Source organism: Rutidosis leptorrhynchoides, chromosome 9 (assembly GCF_046630445.1).
Source record: "Rutidosis leptorrhynchoides isolate AG116_Rl617_1_P2 chromosome 9, CSIRO_AGI_Rlap_v1, whole genome shotgun sequence".
Lineage (NCBI taxonomy): Eukaryota > Viridiplantae > Streptophyta > Magnoliopsida > Asterales > Asteraceae > Rutidosis > Rutidosis leptorrhynchoides.
In genome coordinates this window covers 103,354,459-103,369,798 of record NC_092341.1, presented here as the reverse complement: position 1 = coordinate 103,369,798, position 15,340 = coordinate 103,354,459, and the positions used below count along the sequence as shown (strand labels likewise).

The 15,340-nt window shown below is 30.0% G+C and overlaps 1 non-coding gene across 1 annotated transcript; it reads left to right on the top strand.

Moving 5' to 3' along the window:
* The first annotated feature begins 3,462 nt into the window (after positions 1–3,462).
* Positions 3,463–3,569, top strand: LOC139869907 (small nucleolar RNA R71). Its single transcript, XR_011766489.1, has one exon. It is a non-coding gene; the product is annotated as a small nucleolar RNA R71 (small nucleolar RNA).
* The last annotated feature ends 11,771 nt before the right edge of the window (positions 3,570–15,340 follow it).

Genomic DNA, 15,340 nt, shown 5'->3' with positions numbered 1-15,340 from the left:
AAGTTGTCTTGTATGGCCGATTCATTTAGAACTTCTAATTCGGGATTTTCAAGACGAGAAAGATGATCAGCGGCGAGATTTTCTGCTCCTCTTTTATCTCGGATTTCAATATCAAACTCTTGTAAGAGTAAGATCCAGCGGATTAATCTTGGTTTGGCATCTTGTTTCGAAAATAGGTATCTGAGAGCAGAATGGTCGGTATAGACCACCGTTTTAGCTAGAACGAGATATGATCGAAATTTGTCAAAAGCAAAGACAATAGCAAGGAGTTCTTTTTCAGTAGTTGTATAATTTGTTTGTGCTCCTTGTAACGTCTTACTAGCATAATATATAGGTTGAAATCGTTTTTCAATCCTTTGTCCTAAAACGGCTCCCATTGCAAAATCACTTGCATCGCACATTAATTCAAACGGTAGATTCCAAATTGGTGTTATCATGATCGGTGCATTAGTGAGTTTCTCTTCAAGAATATTAAAAGATTTGATACATTCATCTGAAAAGATGAATGGAGCATCCTTTTCTAGGAGTTTATTCATAGGAGTAGCAATTTTAGAAAAATCTTTTATGAAACGTCGGTAAAAACCGGCATGCCCTAGAAAACTCCTAACTCCTTTAACATTGGTGGGATGTGGAAGTTTAGCAATTACATCTACTTTAGCTGTATCCACTTCAATTCCTTCTTTTGAAATTTTATGTCCAAGAACAATGTCTTCTTTAACCATGAAATGGCATTTCTCCCAATTAAGTACTAGATTTGATTGTTCGCATCTAATAAGCATTCGTTCAAGATTAGCTAGACATGTTTCAAATGTATCACCGAAGACTGAAAAGTCATCCATGAAAACTTCCATGCATTCTTCTATCATGTCGTGAAAAATTGCCATCATGCACCTTTGAAAGGTTGCAGGGGCGTTGCAAAGTCCAAATGGTATGCGTTTGTAAGCAAAAGTACCATAAGGGCACGTGAACGTGGTTTTCTCTTGGTCCTCGGGTGCTATTGGAATTTGAAAATATCCGGAAAATCCATCTAGAAAACAATAGTAACTATTTCCGGCTAATCTTTTCAACATTTGATCAATGAAAGGTAAGGGAAAGTGATCTTTTCTGGTGACGTCATTTAATTTTCTATAATCAATACACACACGCCATCCTGTTACAGTCCTAGTAGGAATAAGCTCATTTTTCTAATTTGTAATGACAGTCATGCCACCCTTCTTAGGTACGCATTGAACTGGGCTTACCCATGGACTATCAGAAATTGGATATATCAAACCTGCGTCTAGCAGTTTAATAATTTCTTTTTTAACTACATCTTGCATATTCGGATTTAGTCTTCGTTGGCGTTGCACATACGTTTTATGACCTTCTTCCATAAGGATTTTATGTGTTCAATACGAAGGACTTATTCCTTTAATATCATGAATCTTCCATGCAATGGCTGGTTTATGAGCTTTCAACACAGAAGTGAGTTGTGATTTCTCATTTTCAGTAAGAGAAGACGATATTATTACAGGTAATTCAGATTCACCATGTAAATAAGCGTATTCCAAATGGTTTGGAAGTGGCTTTAACTCTAATTTCGGAGGTTCTTCTATCGATGATTTATATCGATATCTGTCTTCTTCTTTTAGCATTTGAATTTCTTCTGTTGTTGGTTCATATCCATTAGCTATAAGTGTAGCTAACATTTCAACTTCATCAATTTGTTCTTTACCTTCTCCTAAAGAACATTCTCCTGTTCCTTGTAATTTTGGAAATTCTTCTAACAATTCTGCATGTGCATCTATAGTTTGAATATAATAACATGTATCATCTACAGATTGTGGTTGTTGCATTGCTCTATCAACTGAAAAGGTAACACTCTCGTCCTCTATACTTAGGGTCAGTTTCTTACCAAACACGTCTATCATTGCTTTAGCCGTGTTTAAGAATGGTCTTCCTAATATGAGAGGAACTTGAGAATCTTCTTCCAAGTTCAGAACAACAAAATCTATTGGAAATACTAAAGTACCAACTTTAACTAGCATGTTCTCCATTATCCCTCTAGAATATTTTATTGATCGATCGTCTAGTTGTATGCTTATTCTTGTTGGTTTCAATTCTCCAAGGTCTAGTTTAGCGTATAGTGAATACGGCATTAAATTTATACTAGCACCTAAGTCTGCCAATGCTTCTATTGAACTAAGACTACCCAGAAAACATGGAATTGTGAAACTTCCTGGATCAGATAATTTTTCTGGTATCTTATTCAACAGCACTGCTGAACAATTAGCGTTCATAGTAACAGCCGAGAGTTCTTCCATTTTCTTTCTATTTGAGATTAGATCTTTCAAGAATTTAGCATATCTAGGCATTCCTGAAATCACATCAATGAAAGGAAGATTTACATTTATCTATTTAAACATATCCAAGAATTTGGATTGCTCGGCTTCAAGTTTCTCTTTCTTCATTTTACTCGGGTAAGGAAGTGGTGGTTGGTATGGTTTAACATAAGGTTTAGCCTTAACTGTGTTATCTTCATTAACCTTTTCAACTACCGGTTCTTTTTCCTTATCTTGATCAGGTTGTGGTTCTTGTGGAGTAGGAATAGCTTCATCAGAAGTTACAGGTATTTCAGATGGTTTAAGTGTTGTACCACTTCTTGTGATAATGGATTTAGCTGTTTCATTCCGGAGGTTAGCATTTGTATCACTAGGTAAACTTCCCGGTTTTCTTTCACCTATTAATCTTGCTAGGTTACTTACTTCTTGTTCCAGGTTTTGAATAGAAGCTTGTTGATTTCTAAATGCTTGAGCATTTTGTTCATTGGTTTGTTTTTGAGATGTGAAAAACTGCGTTTGAGTTTCAACTAGCTTTGTCATCATATCTTCTAAATTCGGCTTTTTATCATCGGTTTGTTGTGGTGGTTTGTTTTGAAAATTAGGTCTTTGCTGGTTGTAAGTATTATTGGATACTTGTTGATTACTAGGACCTTGTTGGTTGTTGTATGGAATATTTCGGTTATAATTCTGGTTTTAATTGTAGATCGGTCTTGGCGGTTGATAATTATTTTGATAATTATTTCCAGGCCTTTGGTTTATGTATGAAATATTCTCTCTTTGTTCCATTGTTAATTCAATACCGAGACAATCTTTTGTCAAATGTGGTCCTCCACACTGCTCACAACTAATTCGTATTGAGTGAATATCCTTAGTCATCTTTTCCATTCGTCTCTCAACAGCATCTATCTTTGTGGAAATGGAATCTAAGTCATGGCTAGAATCGGCTCTAGCTGCTTTAGATGATCTAACGATATCTTTTTCTTGGTGCCACTCATGTGAGTGGGAAGCAGTGTTATCAATAATTTTATAAGCATCAGTTTCGGTTTTCTTCATAATGGAACCACCAGCTGCTATATCTATGTCTTTCCTTGTAGTGATGTCGCATCCTTGGTAGAATATTTGTACTATTTGACAGGTGTCTAAACTATGTTGTGGACATCCTCTTAATAACTTTCCAAATCTTGTCCACGCCTCATATAGAGTTTCATTTGGCTTTTGTGTAAACGTAACAATTTCTCTTTGAAGTCTTACGGCTTTAGATGCAGGAAAGAATTGTTTAAGAAATTTTTCAACTAAAACGTCCCATGTATCAATCGCCCCTTCAGGTAACGATTCCAACCAATCTTTGGCTTCTCCCTTTAAATTCCAGGGAAATAACATGAGATATATCTGTTCATCCTCCACTTCTCGGATTTTAAATAGTGTGCAGATCCTATTAAAGGTACGAAGATGTTCATTTGGATCTTCCTTCGGCGCACCACTAAATTGGCATTGATTAGTCACCATGTGTAGAATTTGTCCTTTGATTTCATAATCTGGCGCATTAATGTCTGGATGAGTAATTGCGTGACCTTGGCCAGTGCGTTTAGCTCTCATTCGGTCTTCCATACTTAAAGGTTCCAGATTCTCCATAATTGAATTTGTTGAATCGGAATCACTAGAGGATTCTGATTTAATGGTTCGTTCCTCAACAATCTCTGGTTGAATGATTGGTGGTTCCGGAGGAAAATTTAATGGTTCAGGATCTATGAATCGTCCATGAATATTCTCCGGATTCTCAATTGTGAGGTCGGGTTCAAAAAATGGATTATCGGAAATTTGAACTGGAGTACTTGGTTGACTGGATGACGATTCTAAAGAAAAATCAATGGCGGTAATATTTGCTAAATGTCTTGATCTAGTTACAGGTGGTGAACGTACAAAAGGTGGTGAACGTCTTGCTCGGTGCATTCACTGAATATCCTATTAGTTTTTAAAAGGAAAGAAAAATTATATAAGTTATCCAATTAATAGACTTTTCTGATTTTGCCCACGTTTCGAATAGCCAAAAGATGCAGCAGAGGGGCAGGATTCGTTTGGTCTCAATATAATTGAGGACTGTTTGGCTCCAATAACCCGGTCCACGTACAAATCCAACCATTACTACGAACCAGAAAATTTTGATGTCTATCAATTTAAACACTTAAAATAAATTTTCGTAATTTTAAGAAATTTAGATAAGAAGTAGAATAAAAATCTATGTCCTAAAAACTAGAATAGCGAGAAATAAGAAAGAAAAAGAGTGCGTCTGAAAAAAATCGAAAAATAAAAATAAGAAAGAAAAAGAGTGACTTATAGAACTTAAAAATACTCGGACTAACCCAACCTTATTACTATCACTAACTTAAAATTATAATCGCAAATTGAGATTACTAATTGGAATGATAATTGATACATAGGTAAAAGGCGTCGAGAAATAAGAAAATAGCGCGTCTAAACTTAAAAAGAAACTAAAACTTAAAAAGGCGTCGCAAAATTCTAAAGTACCTAAATCTTAGTCTAAAGAAAAGGCACTTAAGGGGTTTTACGGCAAAGCCTAAAAATCTAGAAATAAAAATATAACTATGGCAAAAACTAAGTTTAAAACTAAAAACTAGCGAAAAATACAAATATTACGCTAAAACAATTAAAAAGGGGACAAAATATAAAAATATACAAAAAGTTGTAAAAATTACAATTTTTATAAAAATATTATTTTTATATTATTTATTTTATTAAACTATTAATTTTTATATATAATAAAACTAATTAAAATTTAAAATACAATTTAATTTAAAAACTTAAACTAATTATAATAATAATTAAGTAATTAGGGTTTATTAATAATAATAATAATAATAATAATAATAATTATCCGTAATAAATGCTGATTAGGGTTTCTGTCGGTGTCAGGATGGCTCCGCGAGTCGCGGTATTCGAAGCTGCAAACTCCGTGAGTCGCGGGGTTCCAAAATTCAAATGACAGGTTGATTAAAATTCGACGCGTTTTTTTTTTATATTCTGTTTTATATTTTCTATTTAAATAAAAATATTTATATAATAAAAACTTATATTTAAAAACTAAAATAAAAATAGAACTACTTTATAATTTTAAAAATATCTTAAAAATAGATTTATATACATATTAAATTTTTTTTTCGGTTTTTTTTTTATGTTTTAAATAAAAATATTTAAATAAAACTTATATTTTTATAAAATAAAAATAAAGAAACTTTATAAAACTTAAATATTTAATAAACTCTTAAAAATATTTATATTTTTGTTTTTCTTTTCTATGTTTTCGAATATTTAAAACGTATTTTTACAAAAACGTATTTTTATAAAAGTAAACTAAAAATAAAAATCTTTTTTTTTTATAATTATTAGCGTTGCGCTTCCGGCTTTTAAGCTAGATTTTTCCCCGGCAGCGGCGCCAAAAATACTTGATGTTAAAGCTAAGGGGTATATAAAATAGCTTTAAATTTTAGCAGGAAATACTATTAAATACGATACAATTTTACACAAGATATTTATTTATTTATAGAATGGATATACTTAAACCATGCTACAACACTTATAGGCAGTGTACCTAATCGTACAGTAGTGTAGTTTTTAGTAAGTCCGGTTCGTTCCACCGGGAAAATCTTTAAACAAAGCTTAACGCTATATTAGTTTACTTTTATAAAAATACAAATAAATATATATATATATATATATATATATATATATATATATATATATATATATATATATATATATATATATATATATATATATATATATATATATATATATATATATATATATATATATATATATATATATATAAGTAATATTATTATTATAAAGGGGGGTTTTTACCGTTTAATGACCGGTTTGTCGATTTTAAAACTTTAGTCGCAGTTAAAACCAAATGTAAAATAATAAATAAATACAAGACTTAATTTAAAGCGTAAAGTAAATAACGATAATGAAATTGCGATAAATGAAAGTGCGATAAAATAAACTTGCGATAATTAAAAAGTACGATAATTAAAAGTGCAATTAAATACAATAACAATAAAAATGCGATAATTAGAAGTGCAATTAAATATAAAATAAAGGAAATTAAATATGAAATAAAAGAATTATGCTTATTTAAACTTCCGTAATCATGATGTTTGACGTGTTGATTTTAGTTTTATGCACATGGGTTAATTGTCCTTTGTCCTGGATTATTTAATATGTCCGTCTGGTTTTTGTCCATAACAGTCCATAAGTCATAAATATAAAGTGCGAGTGTCCTCGTCAAATTATCCTTATACCCGAAGTTTAAATATTCCAACTAATTGGAGACTTAAACTGTAACAAGATTTTAATACTTTGTTTAATAATTACACCAGGATGTCGACTGAGTGTAACCCAAGGTTTTAATACTTTGTTATCAATTATGCCAAGTGTCCTTGTACATAATTTCACCCCTGTTTTAATAATTCTAGTGGCTATTAATCCATTCCCGTGTCCGGATAAATGAACGATTATTCGTACATATAAATATCCCGCCCATCGTGTCCGATTGAGTGTATATGGTTATTTATAGGGACGTCCAATTATAAATCTTTATATTAACATTAACAAACTATCATTTAGTTAAACAAATATAAAGCCCATTAATAGCCCATAGTCTAATTTCCACAAATGTCGTTCTTTTGTCCAAACCCCAATTATGGTACAAAGCCCAATTACCCAATTTTAGTAATTAGCCCAACATCATGATTACTTCGGATTAAATAAGCATAATAATAACTTAGCTACGAGACATTAAATTAAAAAGGTTGAACATAACTTACAATGATTAAAAATAGCGTAGCGTTACACGGACAGAATTTCGACTTACACCCTTACAACATTTGCTAACATACCCTTATTATTAGGATTTAAAATTAAAATTAAAATATAAATTATATATATATATTTACGTATATATTGAGAGAGAGATATATTGGATTGATTTTGCGATCAAACTGCGTTTGCTTTTATAGGGAATTGAGTCCAGGGGAACTCCGCGACTCGCGGCATTTTTTGCCTTCAAACTCCGCGAGTCGCGGAGTTTGAAATTCCAGCTCACCAGCTTTGGCTTCTTTCTTGCCGACGATTTTAAATATTAATATAATATATATATAATTTTTAAGAATTATTTATATATTATATTATATTCATGTGCATAGTTGACTTGTAATTTTTAGTCCGTTGCGTCGAGCGTTGAGAGTTGATTCTGGTCCCGGTTCCGGATTTTCGAACGTCCTTGCGTACAATTTAATATCTTGTACTTTGCGTTTTGAATCTTGTACTCTTGTAATTTAGAGACGTTTCTTATCAATAATTGGAACCACTTTGATTGTATTTTGTACTTTTGAGCTTTTTGGACCTTTGCGTCTTCAATTCGTCGAATCTGTCTTTTGTCTTCACCTTTTATTATTTAAACAAATATCACTTGTAAATAGAACAATTGCAACTAAAAGCTTGTCTTTCTTGGGGAATAATGCTATGAAATATATGTTCGTTTTTAGCATTATAAATTTATTAGGCCAAGGATCCAGCCTTTTATTAAGTCAAAGGGTTGATGTCAATAAAGAAAATGAAACGGGTATGTTGACAATATAATGTTATTATTATGATCACAAGGAATTAAAGATGATGATTGAAATGGAGAACGAAGGGATGATGTAATGATTAAGATGATTTAGTAATGATAATGATGATTATGATCATAAAAATGATAATGATAGAAAACGGAAGTGATATTGAAACGTTTATGGTGATAAAAATGGTAAATGGGTCTTGTTGTAAAGAAGAAGAAGAAAAACAGATATTGGTTAAATAAATTTAAGATACAAATTATATATAAAAAAAGAAAAGCAGAGCAGGCGGTTTGGGTATGTGTTGAGCTAACGGGAGGTCGAGGGTTCGAGTCCCGTCTCGAGCAGTTTATCTCTTTTTAATGCTCCAAAGGGTATAATCATTAATCTTTCATTATTATTATTATTATTATTATTATTATTATTATTATTATTATTATTATTATTATTATTATTATTATTATTATTATTATTATTATTATTATTACTACTACTACTTATTAATACTTGTTATTATTATTCTTAATATGATTATTATTGTTATGGTTATTATTGTATTGTTGATAATATTAGTATTATAATTATTATTGTTATTAATATTGCAAATATAAGTAGAAATTATCATTTATTATAATTATTAGGTATTAGTGATATTATGATGATTATTATTATCATTTTACTATTATGTAGCATCAGTAAGTACTAAAAATATTATTTTTAATGTCATTAATATCAATATAAGTATTATTATGATTAAGGTTATTATTATTATTATTGTTATTATGAAAATAATACAAATTATATTTACTATGATACATATTAGTATTAGTATCATTATAGAATTATTATTAATATTATTATTATAAAAATTATTATTTTTCCTTATTAGTAAACTTTTCATCTTAGTAAAAACTATGGTTATTATCATTATTATAAGAATTATCATTTAAAACCATAATTAATAATAAAATTATTAATATTACTATCATTATTATTAACACTAGTATTATCAATATTATTATCACTGCTAATATTATTTTGGTATTATTATAATTACTATTTTAACCAAACAAATGAAAAAATATATATATATATATATGTATATAATACTTAATACCTATAACATAACAAAACTAATGTTTTATATATAAAATGAAAATATAAAACATATACAAATTTAAATATATATATATATATATATATATATATATATATATATATATATATATAACTTTATTAGTTATATTATTTTTATATTGAATATATATAACTTTATTAGTTATATTATTTTTATATTGAATATATATATATATATATATATATATATATATATATATATATATATATATATATATATATATACATACATATATACATATAAATTTGATCGGTTACGATTATGTATATTAATAAATATATACAAATGATATAGGTTCGTGAATCCGAGGCCAACCCTGCATTGTTCAATATAGTCATATGTATTTTTACTACAAAATACATTAGGTGAGTTTCATTTGCTCCCTTTTTAAATGCTTTTGCAATATATATTTTTGGGACTGAGAATACATGCGCTGCTTTTATAACTGTTTTACGAAATAGACACAAGTAATCGAAACTACATTATATGGTTGAATGATCGAAATCGAATATGCCCCTTTTAGTTTGGTAATCTAAGAATTAGGGAACAGACACCCTAATTGACGCGAATCCTAAAGATAGATCTATCGGGCCCAACAAGCCCCATCCAAAGTACCGGATGCTTTAGTACTTCAAAATTTATATCATGTCCGAAGGAGGATCCCGGAATGATGGGGATATTCTTATATGCATATTGTGAATGTCGGTTACCAGGTTTTCAATCCATATGAATGATATTTTTGTCTCTATGTATGGGACGTTTGTTTATGAGAAATGGAAATATGAAATCTTGTGGTCTATTAAAATTATGAAATGATTATTTATGTTAAACTAATGAACTCACCAACCTTTTGATTGACACTTTAAAGCATGTTTATTCTCAGGTACGAAAGAAATCTTTCGCTGTGCATTTGCTTATCTTAGAGATATTATTTGGAGTCATTCATGACATATTTCAAAATACGTTGCATTTGAGTCGTTGAGTTCATCAAGATTATTATTAAGTCAATTATAGTAAGATATATTACGAAATGGTATGCATGTTGTCAACTTTCGATGTAATGAAAGATTGTCTTTTCAAAAATGAATGTAATGTTTGTAAAATGTATCATATAGAGGTCAAGTACCTCGCGATGTAATCAACTGTTGTGAATCGTTTATAATCGATATGGACTTCGTCCAGATGGATTAGGACGGGTCTCTACAGGAAACCGCGTAACGTTAAAAGTTGCACCTTGAAAAGGTGTAGTTCGTTTCGGAAACGTAGAAAGCTAAATCCGCGATATTTTTAGTCCTTTTCAAATCTTGGGGTGTTTTGTGCCCGTTGCTTACCGCTTCAAACTTCCGACTCAAACAAATACCGTTCATCCTACATTCTGTGTATCAAACTTAAAGGCGTGTCTTGCGAAACAAGAACTTGTTATCCTCTTCGATGAACTTACTATCAAAGATAAACTTCAATTCCTAGGAGGACCGATTGAGACTATAAATCTTGAAACCAAACTTTAAACCAACGTAAAATCCCGACTGTCGAAGTCCGTTGAAATTCCCAAAGACGTACCTTCACTTATTCGTAGAATCGGCAACACAACATCTCGAGGAAGAACCAACAACTACTACTTCCAACTAAATTTCGGGACAAAATTTCTTTTAAGGTGTAGGTAATGTAACATCCCGCGTTTTTCCGTTAAATTTATTTTTAACACTATCTTTTTTTAATAATATCTTTCGTTATTTAAATTCCTAGTTTCCGTTGACTAGCATTCATAATATTTCCGTTATTTAATTATAACATCACTCATTTACTCGAGCGTTTTTAAAATATTCGTTTGGCGAATTCACGCACCCGCTTTGAAACTTGAGGGACCGAGGTTGCCAAGTGGGCAAACTAGTTGACTTGGTCAACTAGTCAACCCACCTCATCCACCCATTCATCTCCACCCACCTTCTCATCTCTTTCTCCTCTTTCCCTCTTCATACTTCCATTTTTGGAACTTAAACAACCAACTCACAAAATCATCATCTAAATCTGGATCAAGAGGCAAACATCAAAACAAATTACATATTCGTGATCCTCTCTTCATCCTCTACATTTTGGTACCAATTTCATCTCGTTTGGGTAACTTTCTAAAAACTGTAGATTTCTTTAAATTCGTGTTTTTGACTTGAAATGGTGTTAGTTAGTGTCTATGGCTCGTGTATAACATGAATATATGATTTGTTTGCTCGATTTGTTGTTTTGGGTAACTAGTTTGAACATTTGAAATGGGTTTGCTTAATCTTTGATTTTGGATGAGTTAATGTTGTTAAATTGTTAAAGTTCATGTTTTAATTGTGTTATTGGTATCACTAGCTTCGTTTTGATGCGTAGGTTGATTAAGAAAACTTCAAAAATATGAATATTGATTTTTGTGAATTTTGGTTAGGGTTTTGATAATGCTAAAAACGAACATATATTTCATAGCATTATTCCTCAAGAAAGACAAGCTTTTAGTTGCAATTGTTCTATTTACAAGTGATATTCGTTTAAATAATAAAAGGTGAAGACAAAAGACAGATTCGACGAATTGAAGACGCAAACGACCAAAAAGCTCAAAAGTACAAAAGACAATCAAAGAGGTTCCAATTATTGATAAGAAACGTCTCGAAATTACAAGAGTACAAGATTCAAAACGCAAAGTACAAGATATTAAATTGTACGCAAGGACATTCGAAAATCCGGAACCGGGACCAGAGTCAACTCTCAACGCTCGACGCAACGGACTAAAAATTACAAGTTAACTATGTATATAAATATAATATAATATATAATTAATTATATAAATTATATATATATATATTATATTTATATAATAAACCGTCGGTAAACAAAGAGCCAAAATGGAGTGAGCTGTATTTACAAACTCCGCGACTCGCGGAGTTTGAAGGCAAAAAGGGCCGCGAGTCGCGGAGCCCCAAATTCTGAAACTCCCTATAAAAGCAAACGAATTCTGATCGCAAAAACCAACATATATATCCATCCTCTCTATATCTATACGTAAATATTTATATTTATATTTTAATTTTAATTTTAATTTTAATTTTAATCCTAATAATAAGGGTATGTTAGCGAATATTGTAAGGGTGTAAGTCGAAATTCTGTCCGTGTAACGCTACGCTATTTTTAATCATTGTAAGTTATGTTCAACCTTTTTAATTTAATGTCTCGTAGCTAAGTTATTATTATGCTTATTTAATCCGAAGTAATCATGATGTTGGGCTAATTACTAAAATTGGGTAATTGGGCTTTGTACCATAATTGGGGTTTGGACAAAAGAACGACACTTGTGGAAATTAGACTATGGGCTATTAATGGGCTTTATATTTGTTTAACTAAATAATAGTTTGTTAATGTTAATATAAAGATTTACAATTGGGCGTCCCTATAAATTACCATATACACTCAATCGGACACGATGGGCGGGGTATTTATATGTACGAATAATCTTTCATTTAACCGGACACAGGAATGGATTAATAGCCACTAGAATAATTAAAACAGGGGTGAAATTATGTAAAAGGACACTTGACATAATTGATAACAAAATATTAAAACCTTGGGTTACACTCAGTCGACATCCTGGTGTAATTATTAAACAAAGTATTAAAATCTTGTTATAGTTTAAGTCCCCAATTAGTTGGAATATTTAACTTCGGGTATAAGGATAATTTGACGAGGATACTCGCACTTTATATTTATGACCGATGGACTGTTATGGATAAAAACCAGACGGACATATTAAATAATCCAGGACAAAGGACAATTAACCCATGGGCATAAAACTAAAATCAACACGTCAAACATCATGATTACGGAAGTTTAAATAAGCATAATTCTTTTATTTCATATTTAATTTCCTTTATTTTATATTTAATTGCACTTCTAATTATAGCACTTTTATTTATTGTTATTATATTTAATTGCACTTTTAATTATCGTACTTTTTAATTATCGCAAGTTTATTTTATCGCACTTTTATTATTCGCAATTTCATTATCGTTATTTACTTTACGCTTTAAATTAAGTCTTGTATTTATTTATTATTTTACATTTGGTTTTAACTGCGACTAAAGTTTTAAAATCGACAAACCGGTCATTAAACGGTAAAAACCCCCCTTTATAATAATAATATTACTTATATATATATTTGTATTTTTATAAAAGTAAACTAATATAGCGTTAAGCTTTGTTTAAAGATTTTCCCTGTGGAACGAACCGGACTTACTAAAAACTACACTACTGTACGATTAGGTACACTGCCTATAAGTGTTGTAGCAAGGTTTAAGTATATCCATTCTATAAATAAATAAATATCTTGTGTAAAATTGTATCGTATTTAATAGTATTTTCTTGTAAAATTTAATAGTATTTCGTACACCCCGCTGCACACATCAAGTATTTTTTGGCGCCGCTGCCGGGGAACAATCTAGCTTGAAAGCCGGAAGCAACGCTAATATATAAAAAAAAAGATTTTTAGTTTACTTTTATTAAAATTCGTTTTTATAAAAATATGTTTTAAATATTCGAAAATATAAAAAGAAAAACAAAAATATAAGTATTTTTAAGATTTTGTTAAATATTTAAGTTTTATAAAGTTTCTTTATTTTTATATAAGTTTTATTTAAGTATTTTGTTTTCATTTAAAACATATAAAAAAAATATAGATATAAATCTAGTTTTATGATTTTTATTTATAAAATTATAAAGTAGTTCTATTTTTATTCTAATTTTTAAAATATAAGTTTTTATTATATAAATATTTTAGATTTGAAAACAGAAAATATAAAACAGAAAAAAAAACGTCGAATAAAAAAAAACTGTACCTGAGTTGAATTCTGGAACCCCGCGACTCACGGAGTTTGCAGCCTCGAATACCGCGACTCGCGGAGCCACTCTGACACCGACAGAAACCCTAATTAGGAGTAATTAATTATTATTATTATTTTAACCCTAATTAGTTTAATTATTATTATAATTTAGTTTAAGTTTTAATTTAATTAGTATAATTAATTATAATTAGTTTTAATATATAAAAATTAATGCTTTTATAAAATAATATAAAAATAATATTCTTATAAAAATTTGTAACTTTTTACAACTTTTTGTATATTTTTATATTTTGTCCCTTTTTAATCGTTTTAGCGTAATATTTGTATTTTTAGCTCATATTTAGTTTTAAACTTAGTTTTTGCCATAGTTATTTTTACTTCTAGATTTTTAGGCTTTGCCGTAGAATTCCTTAAGTGCTTTTTCTTTAGACTAAGATTTAGGTACTTTAGAATTTTGCGATGCCTTTTTAAGTTTTAGTTTCTTTTTAAGTTATTTCCATTTGGGATTTAGTTTTTCTTGTAAGCTTTAATATTTTTAGACGACTTTTTCCTATGTATCAATTATCATTCCAATTAGTAATCTCAATTTGCGATTATAATTTTAAGTTAGTTGTAGTAATAAGGTTAGGTTAGTCAAGTGTTTTTAAGTTTTATAAGTTTCTTTTATTTTTCCTTCACCTTTTATTTTTCAACCATTTTTCTTTTTCGACCTTTTTAGACGAACTCTTTTTCTTTCTTATTTCTCGCTATTCTAGTTTTAGGACATAGATTTTTATTCTACTTCTTATCTAAATTTCTTAAAATTACGAAAATTTATTTTAAGTGGTTAAATTGATAGACATCAAAATTTTCTGGTTCGTAGTAATAGTTGGATTTATACGTGGACCGGGTTATTGGAGCCAAACAGTCCTCAATTATATTGAGACCAAACGAATCCTGCCCCTCTGCTGCATCTTTTGGCTATTCGAAACGTGGGCAAAATCAGAAAAGTCTATTGATTGGATAACTTATTATAATTTTTCTTTCCTTTTAAAAAACTAATAGGATATTCAGTGAATGCACCGAGCAAGACGTTCACCACCTTTTGTACGTTCACCACCTGTAACTAGATCAAGACATTTAACAAATATTACCGACGTTGATTTTTCTTTAGAATCGTCATCCAGTCGACCAAGTACTCCAGTTCAAATTTCCGATAATCCATTTTTTGAACCCGACCTCACAATTGAGAATCCGGAGAATATTCAGGAACGATTCATAGATCCTGAACCACTAAACTTTCCTCCGGAACCACCAATCATTCAAACAGAGATTGTTGAGGAACGAACCATTAAATCAGAATCCTCTAGTGATTCCGATTCAACAAATTCAATTATG